Source organism: Nycticebus coucang, chromosome 10 (assembly GCF_027406575.1).
Source record: "Nycticebus coucang isolate mNycCou1 chromosome 10, mNycCou1.pri, whole genome shotgun sequence".
Lineage (NCBI taxonomy): Eukaryota > Metazoa > Chordata > Mammalia > Primates > Lorisidae > Nycticebus > Nycticebus coucang.
In genome coordinates, this window is record NC_069789.1 from 45085546 (window position 1) to 45099169 (window position 13624).

Consider the following 13624-nt stretch of genomic DNA (forward strand, 5'->3'; position numbering starts at 1 on the left):
GAGTATGCAAAGTGTCTCCTGGCACATTAGAATTCATTCTGACAAGACTTTATATAGCTCTTATTTAATCTTAAAGCATCTCCACATCATCCTGCATTACTCAAAATCATTGCCTCTATGTCAATGTCACATAACAGAAAACTTTCCCCCTATTTTAAGATCATATTAAAACCTGCTAGAGATACCTATTATTTCCCTCTATCAACAATTAAATCCTGCGCTTGCACGGAGCTCATCAGCAAGCTGCAGGCTGTGGAGCAGCGGTGGGCTTCTGCCTGGATTTCCTGAAGGAGAAGTCAACAGCGGAGCTTGGAGATCAGTGTGAGTTAGGAGGGGATGCTGTCTCCCAGTTCCAGAGGGGCTAACCAGCACTGCTGACAGCAAAACGGCCTCCCAGTGCCTTTTACACTCGGTGAGGTCACAACCCCTGCTGCTCACGGTCAGCGTGCAGCTTCCACTGGACCCCCCGGGAGCCATCACCGAAGTGCTAATATGTGCTTTTTTGGCTTCTCTGTCTATCTTGAGGTGTTTGTCATTGTGTTTGCCCACCGTGTTTCTCACCTTTCAGAGGTGGCCAGTTCTCTGGAGAAGCCAGCTGATGGCACAAAGGCCACTACACTGCATCAGTTTTAGGGACATGAGACTGTCTAAATCACAAAGAGGTACTAGCTAGCCATGTAGCTCAGTATTGTCTTCTGCTGTTTTAATGTCCTTTCGGTGACAACAGCTCTACATAGTATCTGACATGTTTTACTTTTGATATTTTCAAAGTGCTTAGGTGAGACCAAAGCAACACAAGATGCAAACCTAAAAGGAAAAATCCCATCTGCAACACTCCAGGGAGGCGCTCGCTATGAAACGCGTGCGAGACACATACACATACTTTTAAGAATTTGTACCAGAATTCTCTTGCTATTTTTTATCACTTAAAATTATTACAGGGTATCTTTTCTGGTACTGATGTATAATCACAGGATGCCTCATGTGTAAAAGAAAATAAAGGATGCTGGCATTTCAGCATGCTGTGTTCCTTGACATGTGCACAAGTGGCTTTGAGAAATGGGTTATGTGTTTATTTTAAGGGATCACTCTTATTTTCAAAAGTGATTTATGTTTAAGCCAGTGGTTCCCAAATGTGTCTTCACATGGGAGTCACCTGGGGAGTGTCAAAAACTTCCAATGCTCATGTCTTAGCCCACAAAGATTGTGGTTTCATTGGTCTTAAATATGGCCTGGGCTTTGGAATGCTTAAAATAGATCTCTAGGTGATTCAAATACGAAGATAAGATAGGGAAACTATGGCTTTAAATTTTTTATGCTTTCCTTAAACTAGTCAGGAATGTACTTAAAAATAAGAAACTGTTGTTACACATTAGCTCTGAATTTTTGTTTGAATTTTAGAATCTTTTTTTCTAATAACAAAAGGACTTAACCGTTTTTCTTTTTTCCCCTGACAAAGACAATGAAATATACTTTGATTGTTTTGACCTCTCCAAAACACGTGGAGAATACGTCTTTTTTTATGAGTCCCAAGCCACATCTTCTGATTATGTCCCCTTGTAAAGAAAGACATGGCTGTTCAAAAACTTCTGTGCAAAATATCTCACAAATCCCACCAACCTTTTTTTAAAGTTTGCTCATTTGGCTCATTAATGTGACTTAAAATTACTTCAGTTTAAAATATCTGTATTTTCTGGGTAAAAACTAAAAGAGCAACAAAATTTGAGATTTCTGATTTCTTGGAATGACTTCTGTTGTCTGTATTTTCCAAGTTGTTAATTTAGGTGAGCAGCAGAAGGGAGTTAGAACTGAGATGGAAGGTTTCATTCGTGGGTCTCTGCAAAGACCTTTGCTGCACTTTGCTTATCAAAAAACTTAATTTGCGATTAACCCGGGAAAGAAGTGATATGCTGAGGGGTTTGTCTCATTCACGGTGGTTTACACTGAAAGGATAGTTCCCTAGTCCAATAGAAAAGAAAGCATTTAAGCCAGTGTGTCTGGCCCTTTCGAATCCTTAAGTCTAGCTTCTCCTACGTTCTTTGGCAGCGTGGAAAAAACGAAATGAAACAAGTAGCAGTGGATTGATTGAGTACTGTGTCTTATTATGAAACAAAATAGAAAAGAAAGAAATTTCAAAATGTAATCCTCCTTCTCCAGGAGTATTTGTCTTGTTCTCTGTGAAGTTAAAGGTCTGAAATAATGTGACCATCAGGGGCTCAATGTTGCATGTCCATGCCAGTTGGTCCAAGGGCTTGTTATGATGGTAATGACCTCCTGAAACGTGAGGTTGGATTGCATCAATACAATTGCTACCAGCTCACCCGCTGGGAGAAATATTTTATTATTGTCAACTACCCTCCATAGAGATTTGTTTTGCCTGTTTCTGTTTAAATTAAATTCAAAGCAGAACTACATTACTGTTTCTCAGGAGTATATTTCAGATAAACAACTAGTCTCAAAATTTAGGATTCCTGGCTAGTTCAAAATTTTTATTAACAGAAAAATTATAATAGTTGACACCATGGCTGCGGGGATATTAGGATTTCAGCTACACAAGATTTAAATACCAAGTCCAACACCTAAAAGGAAGAAGAACTCCTTTTTTTTATGAAGGATGCCAGTCAGATTAATAATTAATGATTCAATCAATTGTACAACCTTAAAAAATGTACCAAATATACTCATACATTGCTATAACTTGACACAGAATTTTGGGCATGAGGAACTCTGCTTCAAGTAAGATGTGTTTTTTGAGATCATAGACCAACTTTGTATACACGTATAAATGTTTTAAAAAATAACAACATAGCTGGCGTGGCACAGGAGCCCAAAGCAGGAGGGAAAATGCTTTTTGAGTGTAATATACCTTAAAAAAGAAAAGAATGTCCTGAAATTATTTGGATGATTTTTCCAGAGGCCTTGTATTACAACTGTGACAAAAGAGCCTGAAACAGTGGAGCTTTTCAATACAAATTGTGTTGCATGCAGTTGAATTAGAACTGCATTTTCTTCTGGGGGGGGAGGGGAGGAGCCTGTTACTTTGTGAAAATAAGAGTGACCCATGTGTTTCATAATGGGCTGAACTCTAGAAAGCTGATTTTAGGTAACACAAACAATTGGGAAGGGGGTTACTAAAATTGCCTAATGGGACAACACTTCAGACTAACAGGAGCATTAAATCACAGTATCACAGTATTCATACTCCAATTAAATCTGCCATGCTGAAATTTCATAGGTTTGTTGGGAAGTGAAGAACTGTCTGTCATTGGGGAAAAAGAAAACAGAAAATTACAGTCATTCAAGCAATTTTCATAATGAGGTCTATAGCTATGCAAGTGTTGGTTTTTTACCTTAAAATACGTGATTTTATATCATAATCAATGAAAAATGTTAATACTAAAGATTGTTTATGAAACTATCGTGCAAATACTTTTGTAATCATTTCCCTGAGATTATCTTCACTAGACTTTTATTTTGTTTGGGTCTTCCCTTTGTGAACAAAGTGAATTGACCATCCCTAATGTATCAACTTTGTGTTTATACATCAAAAGTTAATAGATATCCTGCCTATATTTTTAAGTGTATGTATAGAAGAAAAAAACTCTTCCTTCACAGAAATAAATACATAGTTGAGAGTAATGTCTAAGCTGAATATTAAGTGACTAGATAATTTGTATAAGAATGTTTTTACACACAGGGAATTCTATGGCACATGACTTACTTGTTTGGTTTAGAAAGATTCAGTGATGCTAAGATAGACCGAGGAAAGTGATCAACAGTACACTATGTTATACACGTGAACTCTGAGGCTTTTATACATGGGTTCAAAACCCAGCTTTGCCACTAACCAGCTGTGTGATGTTATTACTAACAGCTATTCTGCTTAAATGGGGGTAAATATACTATCAAAAGATTTTTATTAGGATTAAATTAGATAATTCAAAGAAATACTTGTACCTAATAAGTTCAAAATGTTAGAAATTCAATTTCCTTTATCTTTTTTTTTTTTTTTCTTTTCCAAGAGAGGCTAGAGAGATCCCAGGATTATCTGATTAGAACTGGGAGAACAAACAATGGTGCCAGGGGAGAATGTAGAGATTTGTGGTCCAGACAGGTAATAATAGGCTGCTTTGGGGGGCTTCTCTCCAGTGGACTACATTAAAGTACTAAGGAGTTTGGGGCAATTTGGCTTCCTAGCTGCAACTTTGGCCAGACAACTGTATGCTGGGCACTATACATTATAAATTTCAGTATTCTCGAGAGCTTTATGGGGTGAGTACTATTTATATCTCCGTGTTATGGATGGAGAAAAGGAGCCTCAGAGAAGTAAAATAACTTGCTGAAGGACATACACCTAAGACTTAGTACAAGATTCAACTAAATTTGATGTCTATCTGCTGAGACTACTACCTTAAAACATTAACTCTGTATTTAGCAGTTTCTTCAAATTAAATCATAGCTAGTACCTTTTCCCCCCCATATTTTGGATCCGTGGAAATCGGGATGAATTAATTGCAATGCGTGGACGAAGGTGAAGTATCTCGCCCTTCATTTCACTTTCATTCCTTTACCTACCACAAGTCTTGGGGATCCTTGAAAAGTATTTAATTTTGACTCGAGTATCTAAGACTTTTAAAATACAGAAATGGTGCTATATTGACTATCTTATTTTTTAGCTTTTACTCTATATTTTTAATACTTATTTCGGTTTTAGGAGGAAATCTGCCACATAATAAACCATCGAAGGCATATATGACATTTTATCTAATCCCCTCGTGATGAATGGTGAGGTTGTTTTCAACTCCTTACTACAATAAATAATGCTACAATGAACATCTTTGGATGTTTTCCCTGTGGACTAATACAATTATTTTTCTAAAATGTATGTTCAGGTATAAGGTTGCTAAGTCATTGACCATTTATTTTCACTATAGAAATGATTATACAGAATTAGATTAGTTTGGATTCCCACTAGCCATATATTTGGGTTTCAATTTCTTACAGTAGCAGGTAATTTTATCTTCTCTTGCTTTTTCTTAATTGACTGCTTTTAACACAGCGTAATATTATTTAAATTTAACTTCTCTGAGCATCTTTTCCTGTTCTTGCACCTGCTTAGTTTCTCCTTTCTGTGAATCGTCTGTTTATAACCTTTGCTCTTTTTTCTACTGGGTTTCCTACCATTTTCTTGTTCGCGTGCAGGAGTTCTTTGTCTATTCAAGACGTTGATCTCAGTTTCAGTTTTTGCAAACATCTTCTCCTCGTCTGTCATACATTTAGTAACTTTGACCTTTGTCTTTGTTGACCAGAAAATATTCACGTTGATATAGTCAAATTCATTAATTTCAGGGTTTAAAGTACATAGTGCCAATTTTTTTTGCAACTGTTTTTATAACTTAAATTTCACATTTAGTCCTCTTGAATTCTGTTGCAATATTGTTAATGTGTACAAGATTCATTTTATTCCCTAGCCTCTTTATTCCCCCACCAAGTTATAATGTCATTATCTATATAAAACCAGACTACCATATATAAAGGAGTCTATTTCTTGGGTTTTTCTTCTGTTGTTAATTTAAATGTTATTTCTGTAACAACAATATTTTATTACTATAGTTTTGTAGTTTGTCTAAGTAGCTGATAGAGTGTATCCTCCACTCATGCCCAAACTTTGTTTCACTTTTTAAATTTTTAGTAACTTGAGAAATTTTATTCTTTCTCATAAATCTTATTTTGAGTCCTCAAAATTATCCTTTTATTCATTTTATTGGAATTTTTATGCACAAATTAATTTGGAGAAAATTAACATTTTACAAATCAAATTCCATGAGTGTATTACATCTCTCCATTTATTGTTATATTCTTTGATTTCTTTAATAGAGGTATTTAAAGATTATTTCCATGAAGTCATGAGCTTTCTTTGAGTTAATTCCTGAATACTTTATAGATGTGTAGCTATTGCAAATCATAACTTATCTTTTATTACGTTAGTGAATTGTTTTTTTATTTTGTTTTGTTTTATTTTTAAACAGAGGATGTTATTTCATTTTGTAGTAGATTGATCTTGTACCTGGGACCCTTGCTGACTTCCTTTTTAGTTTTAATCATTTGTTTTTAGTCCTATATTTTCTATGTGAATGATCTATATTCTGTCTAAATTCAGATAGCAAACTGACCAGTTCTTTTCTGAGTACATCAGTCTCTTATTATTATAAGTCTACTTCCTATCTCATTGTAGACAGTTAAAACAATCAACTCGTGCTTTTATTAATAGCATTTTTACTATAAACCATCTTTCTCAAGTCCACAAATATATTAGATTCATTTTCTTCTTCCAAGTTGCTGAAAGCAAAATTGTTACAAATGGGTTGCCAGTATGTAATATGAATTACCGTTTTTCCAGTTTTCAATAACATTTTTTTCCAGCTTTCCATGAAAGTTTCTCTACTTGTCCCATAGTCTTTTTCACATATTTAAGGGGAGGGAAGGTTAGGGCAGCAACTCCATTTCTGATTCTTCTGTCAGTTTTTGTTGCATTATAGACTTAAAATCTCAGTATAAAATCTCATTATAAACTTAAAATCTAAAAGTAAGCACTTGTTTTATGGAGTTGATTGGAGGGGCTAGACAGGAATTAGCTAAATGGCCCTGTTTCAACCTATAGGTCTGGCTGGCTCAAGCCTGTTCCCCGTATGTAGCAGCCTGTATAGCCTGTGGCTAGAAGGAGTGAGAGTTATAAGAAACACCTGTAGCTCAACAATGGAAGACCTTGGTGAAAAGAGTATTGGGAGGGATTTAGCTATCCTAACCAGCATGAGAGAGGTCATGAGATGATAGCATTAGTGAATTGTCGGGCACTATGTGTGTGGTGTTGAGAGGCACGAGATCAGCCTTATATCAGGCTGGAGGAGAAGGCAGTCAGGAGCATACGCATTCTATCATGGACCCGCTTACTCTGACTCTGTCTCCTCTCCTGCCTGCAGAATGCCAGCATGGCATCTCTCAGCTGAAGCTTATGAAGCTCTACTAAAGACTTCTTTTTTCTCCAGTTGCTTGAGATTTCTAATTAAGTTGTTGACTTCCTCTCTTTCATTCTTTTGAGGAAGGCTTGAAATGCTATAAATTTTCCTCTTAGGACTGCCTTTGTGGTATCCCAGAGGTTCTGGTAATTTGTGTCTTCATTATTGTTTTGTTCCAAAAATTCGGCAATTTCCCTCTTAATCTCATCTATGACCCAGCTATCATTCAGCATAAGGTTATTTAGTTTCCATGTCTTTGTATGAGTATGCAGATACCTGTTATTGGTAAGTTCAATTTTTATTGTGTGATGATCCGAGAAAATACAAGGAATAATTTCTATACTTCTAAATTTGCTGAAGTTAGACTTGTGACCTAAGATGTGATCCATTTTAAAGGATGTTCCATGGGCTGATGAGAAGAATGTGTATTCAGTTTTGTTAGGATGAAATGTTCTGCAGATGTCTGTTAAATTCAATTGTTGTATGGTGAAGTTTAAGTCCAAAATTTCTTTGCTTAGTTTCTTATTGGAGGATCTATCCAACACTGCCAATGGGGTGTTAAAATCTCCAACTGTTATGATGGTGGAAGATATTAAATTGCTCATGTCTATTAGGGTCTCACTTATACATTGAGAAGCATTCTGTTTGGGCAAATAAATTTTAATAATTGACATCTTATCATTTTGAGTGTTTCCCTTAACAAATATTAAGTGGCTATCCTTGTTTTTCCTTATTTTCATTGGTTTAAAGCCTGATGTATCTGCAAATAAAATTGCCACCCCTGTTTTATTTCTGACTTCCGTTTGCCTGGATTACAGATATCCATCCTTTCACCCTGAGTCTATATTTACTCTTTAAGGTAAGATGAGATTCTTGTATGCAGCAGAATCTGGCCTGAGGTTTTGTATCCAGTCAGCCAACCTGTGCCTCTTAAGAGGACAATTTAAGCCCTTCACATTAATTGAGAGTACTGATAAGCCTTGTAATATTTTGGTGTCAAGTTTTTCAAAAGTCCAGTAGATATTATAAATCTTTTCACCACTGTGGAAATTGGGTTATAGTCAAGAATTTCAGAGTAAATTTACTTTGGTGGTAGAGCATTGTGCTGGTCATTATGGAGGATGAGTTTAAGAATATCCTGAAGAACTGGTTTGGTTATGGCAAATTTCTTCAATGTGAGTATGTCATTAAAGTATTTAACTTCTCCATCATAAATGAAACTCAATTTAGCTGGATACGGATCCTGGGCTGAAAGTTGTTTTGTTTTAGGAGATTGAAGGTCAATGACCATCCTCTTCTTGCTTGAAAAGTTTCAGCAGAAAGATCTGCAGTCATTCTAATATTCTTCCCCTTGTTGGTTATGATTTTCTTACGTCTGGCTGCTTGCAGGATTTTCTCCTTCATAGTAACTTTGGTGAAGTTATTTACAATGTGTCTAGAAGATGTTTTATTTGGATTGATTTGTGCTGGGGTTCTGAAACTGTCTGCTATCTGAATTTTAGTATCTCTTGCCATCTTGGGAAATTCTCAATTATCTCTTGAAGTAGAGTATCTGTGCCTTTTGCACCATCCTCTCTCCTTCAGGGATTCCTATGAGGCGAACATTTTCTCTTTTGGAGTGGTCCCACAATTCTCTCAGGGAATAATCCATTTTTGTTCTCCACTTTTCTTACTCTTTGAGCATTTGGGAGTGTTCAAAAGCTTTGTCTTCAATGTTAGAGATCCTTTCTTCTGCCTGCTGCATTCTGTTACTGAGGGATTCTCAGATCTTTGAAGGCTGCAAGTTCTTGCCTCAAAGTGTCAAAATCTTTGGTGATTTTGTCTTTGAATTCATTGAATTCTTGAGACAACTTTTGAATTGCTCCTTGAATTTCTAATTACAACTTCACCTCCATTCCATTAATCTTATTTGCAATCCAAATTCTGAATTTGATTTCTGACATCACAGCCATTTTTTTATGAATGGGATCTTCTGTTGTGTCTCCTTTGTCATTTCTTGAGGGATTTGATCTACTCTGATTATTCATGTTGCCAGAGTTTTTCTGATGATTCCACTCCATGATTATTTTTCACTGTTTGGCTGGAGAAGCTAGCAAGTTGAAATTGAATTGAAGGCTCCTGGAGTTGTAATTAACCAGCTCTTTACCAAAGAATTTGGACTGGTGATTGTGGCTTTTCGCTTAGAGCTTTACAAAGATCACATTCAGAACTACAGCCTGAAACTCTGGGGACCTGCTTGGTGTGATAACAGTAGATGGCTCTGATCTGTATTCAGCTAGTCTGTCCAATCCTAGTGAATCAGTGGCTTTGGGCTAAAATCTTGGCTGTGGAGATATATAAGCAACTAAGACACTCTGTCCACCCCCACAGGTGACAATTGGAAGAGGAGAATCCCACACTCCCACAACAACACAACCAGGGTAAAACCTTGGTGGGTCCCTGGGTGATCGGCCCACGTCAAGAGTTCCAAACCAATTGTCCCAGTCAACACAAACACAGATCAGGTGAGAGAGTTCAAAAGGTCTTCAACTTCTAGGTAGCAGGGGTCCACTGGCAGCTCAAGTGTAACTCACTCCAGTGATCTGTGGAGTCAGAAAGGCCCACCCAGCAAAATAGTCTAGGAGGGCTGGTGCCTCCTTCCCCACCTTGTACCTCCATCACACCCAGGCACTGGTAGCCCCATTGGGCTGTGGCCCAGTTCCCTCCAATGAACAAATGCACCAGGGATTTATGCCTGCCAGAATCAGAGGGAAGTCAATGCCTCATTGGCTAGGTGACCACACTCTGCCACCAGCCAGCTGGAGGGTTGAAGTCTCATGGGAAACTGGGAAGTGTTCCACCTGAGCTTATTCCAAACCAGAGGTTAACAAAGCAGGGAATATTTATCACTCTCAGAGACCATGCCTTTGCATTGGCCACTCTGCTTCTCTGGTATCCCTGCAATACAAGGTCTAGCTCCCTCTGGCAGTCCACAGAATTGGGGAGGGGTCTCTCTGAAATTTGGCTCCAGCAGGATCACTCTATTAATGCAGCTGCTAGGTGGGAGGTGTCTCCACTCAGGTACCCATGCCTCAGTGGTTCCCAAGCCTCCACCCATTGTGTGGAGACCCAGCCTCTGCCGGCTGCTGCGTTGCACTTTCTCAGAGCCAAGCCAAACACCTCCTCCAACCCCCATGCCTTTCTGCACCGTTACCAGGTTCACAGTTACAGTGTAGCTGCACTATCTCAATCTTAACAAAGAACTGCGATCTTCTGGTCTCTGCAGGGGTTGGGCTTCTAGACTGCCAGGCCAGGAGGAAAGGTGAACTGGGACTTCAAAGTGGCAGGGAAAATATTTGTTCAACCTTCATGCCAGACAAGAGAATGTCCAGGCTCACATTAGGGACTCTCTGGAGAAGGAGTCCCAGTTTCCAGCAACTCGCTCCTGTGGGGTGAGAGAAGAGGACCTCAGTTCACCACTCACTAGTAGAGATCCCACAGTAAGCAAGCAAGCAACTCTCCTGAGGGAGGGGACAGACACACGTCCTCTTTGGGGTGGGTTCTGTACCTGAAATTTGTTTCCTTGGAGTTGCAGCTTGCCTTAGCAGAGAAGACATGCAATTATCAATCTCTTCTCTCAGCTCGGCTCCCAAACTTCAGCTTTGTTGGGTTCCTTCTGGCCATTATCTCTCCTCCTGGAAGGGAGCTTCTGTTGAAAGCTGCCTTGAGTTGGCTATTATCCCCCACTCCCCTTTGCTCTTGTTGAATGTAAAAATTGGAGTTGGGGGAAATAGCCAATCTGAGGATTTAGGAGACACAGGCACATTGAAATAAATGAACTAACAAACAGATACACAAACAATCAAAATCAAAAACAAAAACAAGCAAAAAAACTCAAATAGCCTGATGCACTCTCAGAAACCATAAGAGGAAGGGGAAGGCTCAGCATTCATAGTCCAGCAGCCAGGACACCAGTGATACACACAAGAGCTGGCGGGACTGAAACTGGCCCAGGGCCTGCCACACAATGACAGCCAGAACCAAGAAACAAACGGGTACCAAGGCGGGTACCTGCAGCCCCAGCCACCTGTGAGGCTTAGGCAAGAGAGCCACTCAGCCCAACAGAGTTAGAGGTTGCCATGAGCTGTGATGCCACAGCACTCCAAGGGCAACATAGTGAGACTCTGTCTAAAAGAAGAAAAAAAGGAAGCAGAAGGAAACAAATAATAATTTTAAAAAAATTGTTTTAACAATACCTCCCACAAGAAAGAAAAAAGGAATAAAATGCAAAATATGCAAAAAGAATGAGCAAAGAAAAAAAGGCAATAAAATTATATATATATATATAAACATATGACTATATATATGCCATAAGGATCGACTTTAGTAGGAATATGTTTATGTTGCAATATCCTTTCTGGACACCAGGTGGCACCATGAGTGGTTCCCAGACTTACACCTGTTTCCCAGCTTAGATTATTCTTGGTGTTTGCCTGATTACCTGCTTGGTGCTTAGACTCTGCCAAACTGTTGATTCCACCAATCTCAAAAAATCTTCACAGGCAATTTCACAAATTCTCCCTGCAACAGCTTCCGTGAAGTGCAGGATATCCTGGGCCAGTTCTGAGTGTAGGATGACTGTCCTCAGGTGAGACTCAACTCACTGTGCCTGGCCCATGTGGAAAGGTGCCTGCAGCAACCACCATCTTCCAAATTCCAAAACAATGGACACTTCCTATCCAGGATCTTTCCTGTCTGAGTGTCTATCCCACTGCCTAACCTCGGTGGTGCCGCACCAGATGGTACCCCACTCTGGCTGCCTAACTCTGCTGGCAGTCCACACTTCACTAATCTTTCCATACAATAACTAGTTTCCCCATGAACTGGGAACTGCAATCCTCTGTGGTGGGGCTGGTTGCCCCTGCTGCTGCCCTCTGCTGTGCAGCTGGGACACAGAACATTTCCTGGCAGTCTCCACAGCTCGGGATTACACTCCAAGTCCAGTAATCCACCACCTCGCTGCATACCTCTAACTGCCCCTCCACACCAGTATTCCATGCCAGGAGTGATGTAGCCCACTCACTCTTATTTGTTGTTCCAGGAGAGCTGAGCTAAACATCCTTCCTATCTGCCATCATACTCTGCATCCCCCAACATGTATTTTAAGATATTAGTTGTTATTGATTCCTAATTACATTTGGTTATTTTCAGAGAACATCACCTGTATCTGGTTGAGTTATGCAATTAAAAAACTCATTTATGGCTAAATCAGTACCCAGTTTTTGAGAAAGTTCTACTTGTGAGCACAAGGAATGTGAATACTCCTAGTGGTAGGTGAACAATCTACTTTTAACACATTATTAGTGTTATTTAAGTATTTTCTAGCTGGTTATCTTTTGTCTGCTTTATATTCGTTTTTTAATAGAAATATGTTGGAATCTTTAATTACAATTACTGATTTGTTTCTATGTTTGTTAGTTGATGTTTTATGTATTCTAGGGCTATGTTTATCAATTACATGTATGATCTTTATCATCACAATCATTCTCTTTAATAGTAAATATTGTCCCTTTACTATCCTTTAAATGTCCCTTTAAAACATTTTAAGCAAAGAAAAGTGCACAACACGTAGACATTTCTTAATGAATTCTCATAACACCTATGAAAGGAAGCACCAACCAAGTCAAGCTTCCAAAACGTCACATGCTTGTCCTTGTCCAAAATAAAGTTAACTATGATCCACTTTTCCTTCTAAGCATCCATCCAAACAACATAGAAGTGTGTCTGCTTTTGATATTTATAGAAATTGAAATATACAGCATATTTTGTGTAGAATATTTTGTGACTGGCTTCTTGCAGTCAACATCACTTTTCAGAAATTCAACCAGGTTGTGATTAACACTAGTTGGTTGGTTTATCTTCAGCATTGTAGAGGGCTATTTGTTTTTCAGAGGATGGGCTTTGAGTTGTATGGAATTTTTGTTCTTGCAAATAATGCTTCTATGAACTTATTTGTTTGTATATGTTACCTCCCCTAAGCATATGTGCATTTGTTAATATATTTCTATGGTTAGCATTGCTGTGGGATAGAGTCTGTGCAGATTCAACTTCAGTTGATAATTCTAAACTATTTTCAAAAGTGGTTGTACCAATCAATATCCTTTTCCAGTAACATTGTGGGAGAGTTTCTGAAAGTCTAAATGTTATTACATTTTTAATCATTTTAGTGACTGTGTAGTGGCATTTAATAATGGTTTTTATTTTCATTTCCCCACAAAGGCCAATGATATTGAACACTTTTTCATACATGTGTTAGCCATTTAGTGCTTATATTTTGTTTAAGAATTTTTCTTCTCTGTTTATGAATAAGAAAATACTATAATTTTATTCTTCATAGGTTTTTGATATAAAGGTTATCACAAAAAGAGTTGGGAGAACAGTATCTCTCACTTTTTTCTTTTGCAGAATTTGTGTAAGATTGGTGTTACTTCTTTTTGGTAAATCCAAGGTACAATTTGCCAGGTCCTAACGTATTCTCTAGATAAACTTACTTAATTAAGGTTATATTTTTGAAAAATTATTCAAATACAGTATTTCTTCTTCTATTTTTTAAGAAAAATCAAGCTAGT